This window comes from Macrobrachium nipponense, chromosome 9 (genome assembly GCF_015104395.2).
Source record: "Macrobrachium nipponense isolate FS-2020 chromosome 9, ASM1510439v2, whole genome shotgun sequence".
Classification (NCBI taxonomy): Eukaryota; Metazoa; Arthropoda; class Malacostraca; order Decapoda; family Palaemonidae; genus Macrobrachium; species Macrobrachium nipponense.
In genome coordinates this window covers 7,002,240-7,016,444 of record NC_061110.1, presented here as the reverse complement: position 1 = coordinate 7,016,444, position 14,205 = coordinate 7,002,240, and the positions used below count along the sequence as shown (strand labels likewise).

General features: G+C 48.4%; 1 protein-coding gene across 1 annotated transcript in view; it reads left to right on the top strand.

The window, feature by feature from the left end:
• Positions 1 to 408: 408 nt before the first annotated feature.
• The window catches only part of LOC135217868 (mothers against decapentaplegic homolog 4-like), a 106,087-nt gene continuing 92,290 nt past the window's right edge, over positions 409 to 14,205 (top strand). The window contains exon 1 of the mRNA XM_064253890.1: positions 409 to 984. The gene's annotated coding sequence lies outside the window, so the exon portion shown is untranslated. The remainder of the gene's footprint in view (positions 985 to 14,205) is intronic.

Below are 14,205 nucleotides of genomic sequence, written 5' to 3'. Positions count from 1 at the left end.
TGCCAATTCAGCAATTTGCAGCGAAAGTATTTACGATGTGGGGTCTCTTTGTTTGGTTGTTTGATGATTGTTTGTGGCAGAGGTTTATCGGCGAGTATCTCGCCACTGTCGATAAACATTAGTAATGCGAATAAAGTCCGCAAAACGAAATCCGAACGGCAAATTTGAAAAAATACGATCGTTACCATCTTGAAGATTCCGAGCTAGTCGCAAAACGCGATTTTGAGCGACTTTTTCGGACACGCGGCGATTCCAGTTGGCTTTCATCGGTTACATCGGTATAAATCCCATGAATCACAAAATCTGTCCGGTAATCACGGCCTTAAAATCGATCGATAATATCGATAAATATTAAACCTATCCGCCAACCCGCTCGCTTTGCGGTTAACGTCCGTCATTTGTTTTCCAGCTTTGTTTTGCTACTGAGATGGTCGAGGGTGGATGGTTGATGGTGGACCATTACGAAATCTCCCGACGACTCTTATTTATCGCCGTTTCTGTCAGGTCGTGTGAATCCGACGGGCGCGCGCGCGTAGACACGACCTCCTCGAGGGCGTGAGGAAATGATACGCGAGTGAGAGGGCAAGTGACAGAGTGTCAGAAGCGAAGAGGAGGAGGAGAAGGAGAGTGAGGGAGAGACAGACACAGACAAACAAACTCCTCCATATTTTCGTCGTCGGGGTTTCGAGGGGCAGTTTTGACCTTCGTCAGGAGTGGGTTCCTCGTCTTCGTCAGGGGAGGTTCGCGTTCTCCTCCCTCCCCGCGGAGGACAGACTGCGGACGATGGATTAAAACAGGGCGCGTCTGTGGGGGAAGGAAGGAGTGAGTGAGTCGTCTTCGTCGTCGTCGTCTTCTGCGTCTCTCGTCGTCATCGTCAGCGCCTTCGTCAGGATGATCAGGCCTTGATTTCCCAGAGAGCTGGGTCCTGAGAATTTGTTTTTATCCTCGCATACGGCCTTCCGGGCTTCGAGTTCCTCCTTGAAGGTAAGACGGACGTCGGGGTCTTCGAACGTGCGAGGTCGTGTTTAGCATGTTACGGTGACGTGCGCGCCACGTGCACTGGAGCAGTTAAAGAGCTGTTGTAGAGTATCCTACGTACCCTACGACTTATCCTATGCTTAGGTTAGGCTTGTCGGTAGTAGGGTAAAGGCAGGGGTTTGCCGATCTTACATTAACATGTGGGAATGGCATTGCCTAACCTGTACTTTAGTAGGCTAGCTAGTGCACTTTAATAGACTACTGTATATTTAGGGCTGACGCCTTTGTATAATAAGGCGCCCTGTGAGGTTATTTAGTCCTGCAATAATTTACACTAAGGTCAGATTGTTATGACTCTCCATCCTCATTGGAGTGTCTTGGATTTTGATGATAATTTCTAAGTTCATTCAGTATCTTCTTTCTGATACGAGGTTCTATTGTTTAAACACAGAGTACAAAAATATCTGTATTCTCGAAGTTTACATGATGCAGATCAGATAAAATTGGACAGGTCTTCCAATGATGCTGGCTTAATGAATTCTGACATACAATCTGGTTTACAAATCATAAAGTGAGCAGACAGTAGCTCGAACATATGAACATACACACAGATGACATAGATTACAAGACACGTAGGCCGTCTGGGTTATAAGGTCACTGTGGTTGTCTCAAGCAGGAAGCTTCGTCAACAGTTTACAAAACAATAGATTTGATGACCACAGATGACGGCAAACCAGACACTGACTGATACAACACGTCAGCTTAGCCTACATTAACTTATCTGGTCCGATCATACTCCTGCAAGCAAACTGGTTGGGTCACTGGTTTTAATTAATCATAGGGTAAAAAATCACGGACGATCCACCGTCATCACCACGCTGGACAGGTCTTATTCACTCAATATTTAATTGGTGAAACAAGAATACAATTACAACTCTAAGCATACCATTCAAAAGATTGAAGTTTCGTCAACATAATGTGATATATGAAAGCCCCATACGAACTAAAATAAGCATGTGCCGCTCTTCTTAAAATATGCTTTCAAGGCAGTTTTGAAATCCAATATGGCGGCTATCGTGTGGATGGGAGGGTCTGTTCACGGACTATCCACCATCTTTCCCAGCACTCAATTGAACAATGTTAGCATATATATGTAGCGTTTATTGATCTTACTCAAGATTGCAGTTGTAATCGGTACAATAAAACAACATTTTGTTGCCTATACTATTAGTGAAAGTATGAAACTTGTTATTCCCGGGGACATGGTTTGAACTGAATTCATTTTTACCTTGTAATTGGTGGTTTTTTATCCTTACTGCCATGATTGTTTATGGTCTCAATTCACTCCACATTGCACTTTAACCAAGTTCTGTTCCTGGTTCCTAAGCTCACGCGCCACAAACAGAGTTATGAACAGCAGACGACGACACTGCAGTTTTATTCTCTAAATTGTTTACTTTACTCGTTATTTAGTTCAACTTTACTTTGTTATTTAAAAATGTTAATGTAAGTCATGTCTATTATCGCTTTTTGGCAACCAAATTACCCCCAAAAATTACAGATATTTCTAAAGTAGATACAATCCAATGTTTCTAACCTTGTTTTACATCTGGCTACCGAAAACCATAGAGGAACCGACTACGGATAAGTGGATTATAATGTTTTTTTTTTATTTTTGCTAGCACTTTTCATTGATTTAAGTTTATAATAGTTTTTTGATTTTTTTAATAACTGTATGCCAGAAATAAATGTAACCTTTGATGTTTGCATGCTAAGAATGGCAAAATCATCGTTGCCACATTAGTAGAGCTTCACACATACACCGATGCATTATTATAAACTGTTTCCGTGAATTCTAGTTGTCATAGCAATGCAATAATGATAAAATTGCTTTAATATTTATGTATATACTTTCAATACATAGCCTAATTTCACCAATTTCCATTTGTTCCGATACGTAATACAAACCATCGGTCCTTTAACAATAGGAAGTAGCTAGCGGCAGCTGGAACGGTCGTAAGCTTCGAACAAGGGGCAGAACGGTAGTTAACTGCTTGTCCGACAGTCGCGCGCCGCGCGACTGGGAGGTAAACAAATCACTTTTGCTTTCGGCCGCGGGTGTGTAAGGAACGTGTTCGTCATCGCTCTCCTGCCCCGCTTCATCGTCGTATGCTTTGTTTATATTGTGTTTTCTACTAATGGTTTGTTTGACTTGAAAATGAACTGTAAGTACACTGTTTTCATTTTCATTACTTAATTATGAACCAACATGGAGTTATCGCCGTAGATGCGGCGATTTCCTCTCTTTTCATGAATTGAACCCTTGAATTATGCCTCGGTGCGAGGGCGCGGAACGCGCTCGCGCCGAGTCATGTATTTGGGCGAAAGGGTGTAATTGAAAAATGTAAGTACTCTTTTCATTATATGTTTGCCCTGTGCGTTCGTTACCGAGAGTGTGTTTGCGCTCGGCACGAGCCTTTTAATTTTGTATAATAGAATGCAATGAAAGTGGATTCGCAATTGCAATATTCTTTTCATTTTCATTTATTTATTTGCATGAAATTTAATTTGGATCAATTTTCGTTCTTACCCGGGAATTGATCCTTACGATTTTTTTTATGTGAAATGAAATCGCAAGTGCAGTACATATTCTGTTTTCATTTTCATATATATTTTATGATAGCATCATATTATTGGATCAAGTTTCCGTTCTTACCCGGGAATTGATCTTTTCCCTTTAAGTTCTATGAAGTGAATCGCAAGGGCAGTATTCTGTTTCATTTTCATATTACTTTTCACTGCTGTGCGGGGGTAGGGAAGCGAAGGGTCTCTGCCAGGAAGTCGTCGGAAAGCTCTCCCGCGACTCCCTTGGTATCCGATTCTTCGTCTTCCTTCCTGCCCCCCGCTCAGCTTCTTCGTTGTATTTTGTATTTGGGGTCTTCCTTGCGTTCGGGGGGGTGCGGGGATGTCTTCCCCCCAGTGCGTGAGGGAACCCCTCTTAAACTAACTCTATCTATGTTACCGCAGGTGACTACATCCGTGGGAGACGACCTTGGACAGGTATGGACCACCGCGGAGGCAGGGCGTGCCTAGCATCCACGGGCTGCTGCAGCGTCTAGCGAGGTCTGGGGCGGTCTCCACTACTACCACGGCCGCTTATTGCTGCTCCCCCCCCTCCTGGTCTACACTCCCATGCTGTGTCGAGACGCCGTCTGCCGCTACTAGGGCCGCAGCCGTACCGAGGTGGGGTTGCCGCCGCCGCCTGTTTTCTTCGTGTTGCCTGCCCCAGACTTCCGCTGTTCCAGCAGCTCGCCCTGGACCGGCCGCCAGGACCCAGGTTCCGCTGGCTGCCGATGATTCTACGAGGCGATCGCTGGGCTGCCGTACCTGCCGCTGATGTGATTCCCGCTGTTGGGCTTGGCTGTCCCTTCTGGGTCTTCCGCTGCCGCTGTTCCTGCCGCTCCTGAGCTGGTTGCTGTTTTCCTGCCGCTCTGAGCTGGTTGCTGTTCCTGTCGCTCCTGATTCCTGTGCCTGTCCATGCTGGTCCTGCCCACGGTGTGTCTTCCCCAGTCCCAGGTCCTTCCGGACAGGTGCAGTCGGGCCCTGTTGCTTCGGCAACTGCCCCGGCTCCCTCCTGGATGGAGGACCTGACGACTGTCCTGCGAGAGCTGACAAGGAAGAGGAGAAGAGGAAGCTGTCATCTTCGTCTTCATCGTCTGCTGCTGCCTCTTCCCCTTCGACTTCTAAGGCCCATAAGCCGAAGAAGAAGAAGGCTGCCTTCCCCCCTAAGAAGTCTCCTTCGGGAACTTCTAAGGGCCCGTCCCACCTCGGTGGGACGGGGGGTCCTTCTGCTGGTCCTCCTGCTCCTTCGGGAGCGGGGCCCGTCTCCCCTTCCGTAAGGAAGAGATAGACGGGGACCAGAGGAGTATCGGTTAGCTCTGGTACTTCCTCGCCTGGTGCTAGCGGCGATGCCGCTACGCCAGGTTCCGGCTCGGTCTCTCGTTCGAGAGATCCCGAGTGTACGTTCTCCCTCGGGAGACCGTGCAGCCAAGTTTCGGCGCCAGAGTTCGCTCGGCGCCAAGACGCGGCACGGAGCAGAAGGCGGGTGAGAGACGCTCAGGTGACTCTTGCCAGGCCAGCGGCCGCTCTTGCAGCGACCAGCTGGTAACCCGGGGTGGGTTTTTCCCCCCTAAGAAGGCTCCTTCGGGACCTTCTAAGGGCCCGTCTCGCTCCGGCGATTCGGGGAGCTCTTCTGCTGGTCCTCCTGCTCCCTCGGGAACAGGGCCCGTCTTTTCTTCTACCAAGGAGAAGAAGACGGGGACCAGAGGAGTACCAGCTTCGGCTGGCACTTCCTCGCCTGGTTCTAGCGGTTCTGCCGCTAAACCAGGATCCGCCTCGGCTTCTCGTTAGCGAGAAGTACCGAGTGGACGGTCTCCCGTGGGAGACCGTCCAGCCAAAGTCTTGACACTCGAGCTCGCTCGCCGCCAAGACCGAAGCGCGGAGCAGAAGACTGGTGAGTGTCGTGCAGACGACTCTCGCTAGGCCAGTGGACGCTCTCGCAGCGACCAGCTGGCTGCTCGGGTTGACGTGACGGTCGCTGACCAGCCACGGGTTGAGGCGAGGAAGGGGTCCCCGCGGTCGTCGGTACCAGCCACGGCTGGTACCAGCGGCTCGACGCGCCGAGAGGACGCTCGCCGGTCTCACCGCGACAACGAGCCTAGCAGGTCACCTGACGCCGCTCCCATCGGGACCGGGCGGAGACGGTAAACCAGCAACAGCTCGCCTGACATCAGCGTCGACGTTCTCAGTCGAGCCGCTCGCCACAGGTGAGCGGCACGGCAGGCCTGCAGATCGATCCCCACCGCGGGTTGGGGATCGGCTGCAGCCCCCCACGTACGCTGGTCCTGCCAGCGAGCGGGGGGGGGAGCGTCAGGTCTGTCTCTCCACTACCTTCAACTTCCTCGGGCTACACCGGGAAGAGCGAGGTAGCTAGGAGTGATCGTGAGAGGTGCGCCGCTCACGATCCCGTCACGACGCCGCACGTGCCACGTATGGTCTTAGGACCAACCAGGACGTACGCGCAAGTGATTGGAGGCGACCGTCAGGGGGAGAGGGGGTAGCGTCAGTTCTGTCTCTCCGATACCTTCAACTTCCTCGGCATACGCCAGGAAGAGCGAGGTATATAGGAGTGATCGTGAGAGATGCGCCGCTCACGATCCCGTCACGACGCCGCACGTGCCAGGTTGGTCTTAGGACCAACCAGGACGTACGCGCAAGTGATTGGAGGCAACCGTCAGGATCTGTTGCTGGCCCTTCTTCTGAAGGAGGAGGGTCCTGGGAGCCGCTCTTGTTGGAGGGATGGACGGTCCTACTCCTCAAGACGCTGTAACTTCCGAGATTCAGAGTAACTTTACCCAGGTTATTGCACTGATTCGTCAGCACAACGACCGGGGGGAAGGATCACCGCTCCCACCAGCAGAGCCCATGTCTCTGCTCGAGTCGTTTTGGGGCCCGAGAGGGAACCCAAACCGACGGTGGGTTTGCCGCGATCGGAGCTTGCCGATTCTGTCTTGAACCAGAGTCTCTCGTCTCCGGACAAGAAGGCTCTCTCAGTTCTGGCCGGTCGATCAAGCTACTTCCACCTCCTCTACTGCGACAGCGGCGTTTCTACGTGTCTTCGGACACCGTATTTAAATACTCCTTCGGTCCTCCTGAGAGGTTTCGACCTCGACGAGGACTGGAATGAGTCGGAGGAACGGTATCGGCTCTCTCCTGTCAGGTAGGTCGATCAGCCCACCCAGACGACGTTCACAGTGCGGCAGACCCTTACCTACAGTGAGCGTATTCGTAACCCTCCTCGGGAAAACGGGTTTTTACTTTTCTCCTGACTGATACGTTTTCCCAGACTCTGAGAGGCCATCGCCGCAAGGCGATGGCTGTTCCTACTCTTCTCCAACTGCTAGTTCCACTGGGAAGGCGAGCGAGTATCCAATTCCTCCCCCCATTCCCTCTCTCCTTACGGCTACGAGGGAAAGGGAAGGATCCTACAGAGATTTCTCTGTAGGATCCCACGTTGGGGACTGCGCTACCAGGGGGGACCTTCGGGTCCTACCTGACGTAAGACCCCCGGTCGTTGAGGAGGGATCCTGCCCCATTCTCGATTTCTACGGGAATCGAGAGGACCACCAGCCGATATCGTTTGACGAATTCGGTGGGGGTGTTTCGCAGACTGCTTAGAATTCTACGGAATTTCTAGCGCATTTCAGAGTGTCAGAGTTTCTTACGGTCTCCAAAACACTTAGGCGAGACCACGGTCCAAAGTGAGCGAGACGAGAATCCCGATATGTTACACGATAATCGGGAACCTCGCCTATGCTCGAATTCCTGGAATTTCTAGCATTAGGAAGAAGACTGCTGCTGAAAGAAGACTATCTCACAGTAGGCGACCAACCTGGAATAGAGAAGAACGGACGGGAATATCCAGTTTGGCTGGAACTATCGTCTTAGTATTCTGTTCACCATTGAAGCTTTCCTTCGAGGAAGACTTCTCCTTCACTCTCTTTAATAGAGAACGAAGGTGGTCAATCTCCAATCCTTATTTTGTTTTCTTGAAGGAAAGAATTTAGGATGGAGATCGTTGTTCAGAATCCTACAAATATACTACGTATATTAACCTCGCGACATGATTCTGCTAAGCAGTTGAATGGTCCGAGGGGTAGGCGCATATCCTGGTTATTTCTACGGATTGCGACTTAGACGAAAAGTATTCTAATTGAACTGCAAACCCGGGTGCCTGCAACCTCCCAGGAGTTTCCAGTTTCAATTTTATATACTTATGGTGTTGTCACAACAACACCATTTAAGCTTTTATATTTACGAAATTCGTTTCGCTTAAATATAATTGCTCGAGCATACTTTTATGCTCGGTGGTTCTAGCCGAACGCATTCCTTCGTGGAAAGATTACTTGGCAACTCAGGATGACGAGTCAGCGACAGTTACTGCGTATTGAATTGCCCGAGGCATTTCAGTATCAGCTGCCGCTTTGAGATAGAAGGTTGTTATGTCTTTCTCACCTGCTTGGATTGAATAACAACCGTATCTCTGCCCAACAATCACGGACTTAAGTCTCTGATTAACGGGGATTCTCTCATACATGAATGACCATCTACTGCTGTGAAACGCTAGTATTCATCGTCTTCGGTATTGCGAGAATTTTAAACAGAGATATCTATTTGACTCTCATCTTTCTGTTTACCGCACGGTAACAGAATTCTGTAATAGTCTCTTGCTGCATCGTATCCCGATAATGCGAATGATTTTTGCGGAATCTGGGTTTGTCCTCAAAATATCTTGTATTCGGAGGTGTACAATTGTTCATTGTTCACCCCGGATTAGCAGATGTATTGAAAGACATCGCCTACTCCCACACCTGCCAGCTCTACTTCCAAACGTTCAGCCCATGAGAAGCAGTTCTTCAAGCGGCACTCCCCTGTGTTTCATTACTGAAGAACGCCCCGCTTTCATTGCACAACGGACAGCAATGAAATGGCGGTTAGCGTTTTCAGTCATTTGTAAGCACAGGTTTAGAATCTTGAGATTCCTCTCGATTCAGCTGGAAGACGTAGGTTGCATTCATTGCCTACCTTCGTCTTCAACGTCACATAGTGTTGTTTCTCCTTAAGCTGAGATCCAACGTCTATGAGATTTTCTTGCCATCAGGGACCTCGTCTCTTTTGAAGGCAATTGACTTTCGCCTTTTGAGCTTATGCATTAAGAGAATCATCGCCGTGCCGTCCGGCATCGGTGACTAACAAATATTTTATTTTGTTTGGTCTCTCAGCATAACTCTTTAAAGGGCGAAGGTCACGTGACTTACCCGGATGCTTGGACAACTTGCCTCTACTGATTCCGAACCAGTCAGTCGGCAGCTGTCAGAGCGCCTCCGAGTCGTTACGAACTATGCTGTGGACTTAGTTCGGTTGTTCCAGAGCAATCATTACTTCGTCTTAATAGCTTGTCAGTATGAGTACTGTTACATAACCAAAGTCGAGAAGAGGGATAGGTCATACGACTATTCCCTTCTTTTCGTCTTAGGTAACTGCATGACTTCTCTTGAGAAGTCAAGCACAAGGGATGGGGATTTGTGACGCTCGATTTCGTACCGATCTTCGTAGCGAAGACTCAGAACCCTTCGGTAACTGACGATTGGTTCGAGTCCTTCACAATACCCTCCCTAATGGACTTCACCGCCTTCGATGCGAAGGAGATGCTGCCTTGTCCGCAAGAACTTCTCCGTGGCGCAGGTACTGAAGGCAGGGGTCTGGTCAACCAGACCACATGCCCTTCCTTCTACCTTCGGGATATTGCCCACAGGTCCTTGGATCCTTTTCCATTCTTGGGACCCGTGGTGGCTGCTCAACACGTTGTGTAGCGAACCCAGACCCTCGCAGGCTGAACAGCATCGAGTCCTGGTGTGACCATAAGAATGGATGAGTGAATGAGAGTGTGACTGGCTCCTCTTCCCATCTTTTTCTTCCCCTCTACCTGTGGTTAGAGGGACACGGTCGTCACCCTGCTGGATAAGGACAAGATGCAGGTGAGCTACTCAAACAGAGCCCCATCCTATCCCTTTCACTAGGGATAGGAGCGTATATCCACCACTTCCTCCAACAAGGTGGAGGAAGTGGATGCCAGCTTGAGACAACCCATACTTTATGTTGCCTCTTGCAAACAGGAACAAGTTCTTGCTTGCTGGTACGAAGAGATACGGCTTGCCCTCTCTGCTTAGTACTCGGCCCAGAGGTCTGACCATTGATCCTGCGGTGCACACCCCGATCAATCGGACAGAGGCTTGGATCCCTCCCTCGCTCTTACGACCAGGAGGCATTCCAGGGATGGACAACACCAGTCTGTTCATCAAAAGACTCAGATTCCTCCACCAAGAAGTGAGTCTTCCTATTGTTAAAGGACCGATGGTTTGTATTACGTATCGGAACAAATGACAATTTGTCGAAAATTGCATTTTCCTAACTATACAACCTGAGGTCCTTTACATATAGTCCCTCCTCATGCCACCCCTCACTCTGTGTATTTTGCATGGGCCAAAAGCAAAAGTGATTTGTTTACCTCCCAGTCGCGCGCAGCAGTTAACTACCGTTCTCCCCTTGTTCGAAGCTTACGACCGTTCCAGCTGCCGCTAGCTACTTCCTATTGTTAAAGGACCTCAGGTTTGTATAGTTAGGAAAAATGCAATTTTCGACAAATTGTCATGTTTTGTGTATAGTAGTCTTATACCCAGTTTGTGGAGGGTGAACACATACCGAATGGCAAACCGCGAGAGAGAGAGAGAGAGAGAGAGAGAGAGAGAGAGAGAGATAGAGAGAGAGAGAGAGAGAGAGAGAGAGAGAGAGAAAGGCGACGGAAGGAAGAAGGACAGGGGTGGCGGTGGAAGGGGGGGGGTAATGGTAGGAGGAGCATTTTACGTGTGTTCATATCCATTTCTGGATAATGGAGTTTTTGTCTCTTGGTACAAGGACGAGTGTCGTTATTCTTTACGATTAGTGATTCACTATACCCTTATAAATTATAGCACTGGGTGTAATGCACTACATATAGCAAAATCTCGTTACAGAAATAGGTACTGCCCAAAAACGTGCTTGCACTGTCTCTGAAACCCTTACTAGGTATGCTGCTTAGTTGTCAATCAAGTATTTTTTACAAGCTAGCTATTGAATAAATTTGTATTTTTCTCAATCAAAACATATGCCCCTCAATGGTAACTTTCCTCTTTTAACGACTTTCTGGTCATTGCAAATTCGGCCCTATAATTTCTTATGGTGCGAAAACAGACAGGCCCAGGGACCGAAAACAATTGCGTCACACTACGGCGGTAATCCGGCAGTAAAAAATCTTCATATATCCAAAAAGTAAATAATAAAGATATATATGCGCATTACGATTATAACAATTGCATGAATAGCTGATAACAATCTGCATGAATAACTGGTAAACTGTTCTGCAAGAAAGTTAAGTATAGCAATTATTTACAATGGGTACGAAAGTCAAGATGTCGTGACGTCATAATACAGGACTTAAAAAGAACGTTCTAATTCCGAAAAATAATTACTTAAATTTGAGTCAGAATTAAGTTACTTTTTCAATAACGAATATTTTCAAATTAATCATCATAAATATGTAAAATATTCATGTTTTACTATTTATTTAAAAAATTATCTAAGTGCACGCTTTGTTGTCTTCTACCAAAACAGTTGTTTACTTAAAAACGTCCTGGTAAGGGACCGTGTTCCAATTGTTGTGATGAAAGTGCCCCAGCGTCTGTGGGTACAAGTGGTGTGCGGATTTATCACAGGAAATGGGAAGTTTGTTGACACAAGCGACTCCACAAACATCTAGATGCCGTCAATCTTCTAAGAATTAAAGCGTAAGTAAAAATTTCGAAAGCGTTTTGGTGAGATTTCCACTGCCGTGGACACCCTTTTCACTACCCTCAGTTTAATGCTTTAAATTTGGCCTTAATTTCTAACTTTGGAGAAAATACTTACTTCGAAAGGAGAGTAGAGGTCTTTAGCTCCGTTTCTCACCAACAACAAGTTGCGACTGATGCCCATCTCCGGTGTCAGGAGGCGTTATAAGTACTTTTTCGGAGGGTGGCATGCTATGATCGTCGTTGAGTTGATGCAGGCCATGCGGTGTTTACCCTAGTTTTAGTTTTTATATATGGAATAACAGTTCATATTTTTTTTTATTATGTAACATTTACATATGTATCCTACACATAGGGTAGGGTACCGTATTTATCCTACACGTAGGGTAGAGTTCCGTAGTTATCCTACACGTAGGTTAGAGTACTGTATTTATCCTACTCGTAGGATATGCTTTGCTATAGGTAAAGGCATGAGCTTGGCTACCTTCCATAATTTGGGCAAATAGCATTGGAGCGCCTACAGTTTAGTTGGCCACGGGTTTCGTCTGCTAGGTAATCGGCGGACGAATAGGGTAAACAACCGCATGGCCTGAATCAACTCAACGACGATCACGGCATGCCACCCTCCGAAAAGGTACTTATAACGCGTCCTGACACCGGAGATGGGCATCAGTCGCGACTTGTTGTTGGTGAGAGACGGAGCTAAAGACCTCTACTCTCCTTTCGAAGTAAGTATTTGTTCCGACACGGCATACAAAACTTCGGTCCTTTTACAATAGGAAGGTACTAGCGGCAGCTGGATAGGTCGTAAGCTTTCGAACAAGGGGTTCGGTAGTTAACTGCTTGTCCGACGCGCGCGCGCGACTGGGAGGTAAACAAACCACTTTTGCTTTCGGCCTGCTGGCGTGTGGACGTGTATCATCGCTCTCTGCCCGCTTCATCGTCGTTTGCTTCGCATGATTGTGTTTTTTCTTTTTCGATGTATCTAGTGAAACTGAATTGTAAGTACAATCATTTCATTGTTTATTCAATTGTGAATTAAAGGATCTTGCTGCACAACGCTCTCCGATTACCCGATGTGCCGGGACTGAAGGGCGTAATTGCGGGAATTCATTTTCCCAGGATGATCCTCGTATGTGTATGCTCGGTGCCAGAGGGCGGTGGGAGCGCTCGCTCCGAGCGTATATTGGGTTGGAATGTGTAGATGAAAATCGTAAGTAAGTACTCTTTTCATTTATATTTTTTTGACCTGTGTGCCCGTTGCCGAACGAATACTATCGGCACGGAAACTTATTCAGTATGAAAGTGGAATCGCAAGTACAGTATCTTTTTCATTTTCATAGATTATTTTTATTGTAGCAATACCTCATTTGGATCAGTTTCCGAGCTTGCCCCGGAGATTGATCCTTCCCCCTTTTTATTTTTTTTTTTTTGAATGAAGTGAAATCGCAAGTACAGTTCTTTTTCATTTTCATTTTGTTATTGAGATTGCATTTGTTTGACTGGGATCAATGTTCCGTTATTTCACGGGAATTGATCCTTCTTTTTTCTTTTTTGATTGTATGAAGTTGAAATCGCAAGCGCAGAGTTCTTTTCATTTTCATATATCTGTTTGACTTTTGCATCAATTCGTTATGGATCAAGGTTTCCAGAAACCTTGATTCATAAGGTAAGGAATGAAACCTTTCACCCTTACGCTCGGTACCGAGGGCGCAAATGCGCTCGATCCGAGCCCTTTTTCATTGTGAAGTGAATCGTTTTGCAAGATGCATTTTCATTTTGTTCCTTATTATTGATTGCATCAATATTATTTGGTTCAAGTTCCGCTCAGTCAGGGAATTGATCCGTATGCCTTGTATTCGTGCCGATGGCACGATTGCTAGAGCTCTTATTTTGTTGTTGGGTACATGGGTACTGTGCGGGGGAGGGGAACGAGAACCCCCCCGCTCAGTTCCCACTGATGACTCTTCCCCTTGGGGGGGGGGTGGGGGGGGGGGGGGGAGGTTATCGGCGTTCTTCTCCTCGCCCGATCCGTCGAGCGCGGGGGAGGGCGCTCGGTGCCCGATGTACAATTGTATTAGGGGTCTTCCACTCGTTCGGAGGATCACAACCCCCCGACGAGGGGATTTCCCCTCCATTAATCGCTACTACTTTTATTTCCCCAGGTGATACTGCCACGAGGGTGGAACCCTGAGGTATGGGCGTCCTTCCAAATTGCAGAGCGTGCTGGTGTCCCAGGGGCGGCGGTTCTATGTCTGGGCCTACTGCGGTCACCATGGAGTGGTGACCACGCAACCAGGTGACGACGTCCCTCCTCACCTGGTGTACTCGCCTCGCGTGGTAACAGTCTTGCCTACAGCCGCTGTGAAGTGCCGTTCACCGTACCGAGAGGGGGGCGTGCCGCCGCCGCTCGTGGTTCTTGCCGCGCTGCAGCGACCACACTTCCGCTGCCCTAGAACTCGCCCCTGGACCTGCCGCCGGTAACAGGATGTTGCTGGCTGCTGCTCCACTTCCTGTGTTTCCGGTGCTGCCTGCCGTACCTGCCGATTCTGGGCTGACTGTCCATGCAGTTGCTGCGCTGGCTGTCCCTGCCGTTGCTTGCGCTGGCTGTTCCTGCGTTGCTGCGCTGGCGATCCTGCCGTGCTGCGCTGGCTGTTCCTGCCGTTGCTGCGCTGGCGGTCCCTACCGAGGATGTGCTGGCCGTGCCTGCTGTTCCTGAGATGCCCATACCTGCTGATGTCGTCCCTGTTCGTGGTGGTACTACCCCAGACTGTGGTCTGTC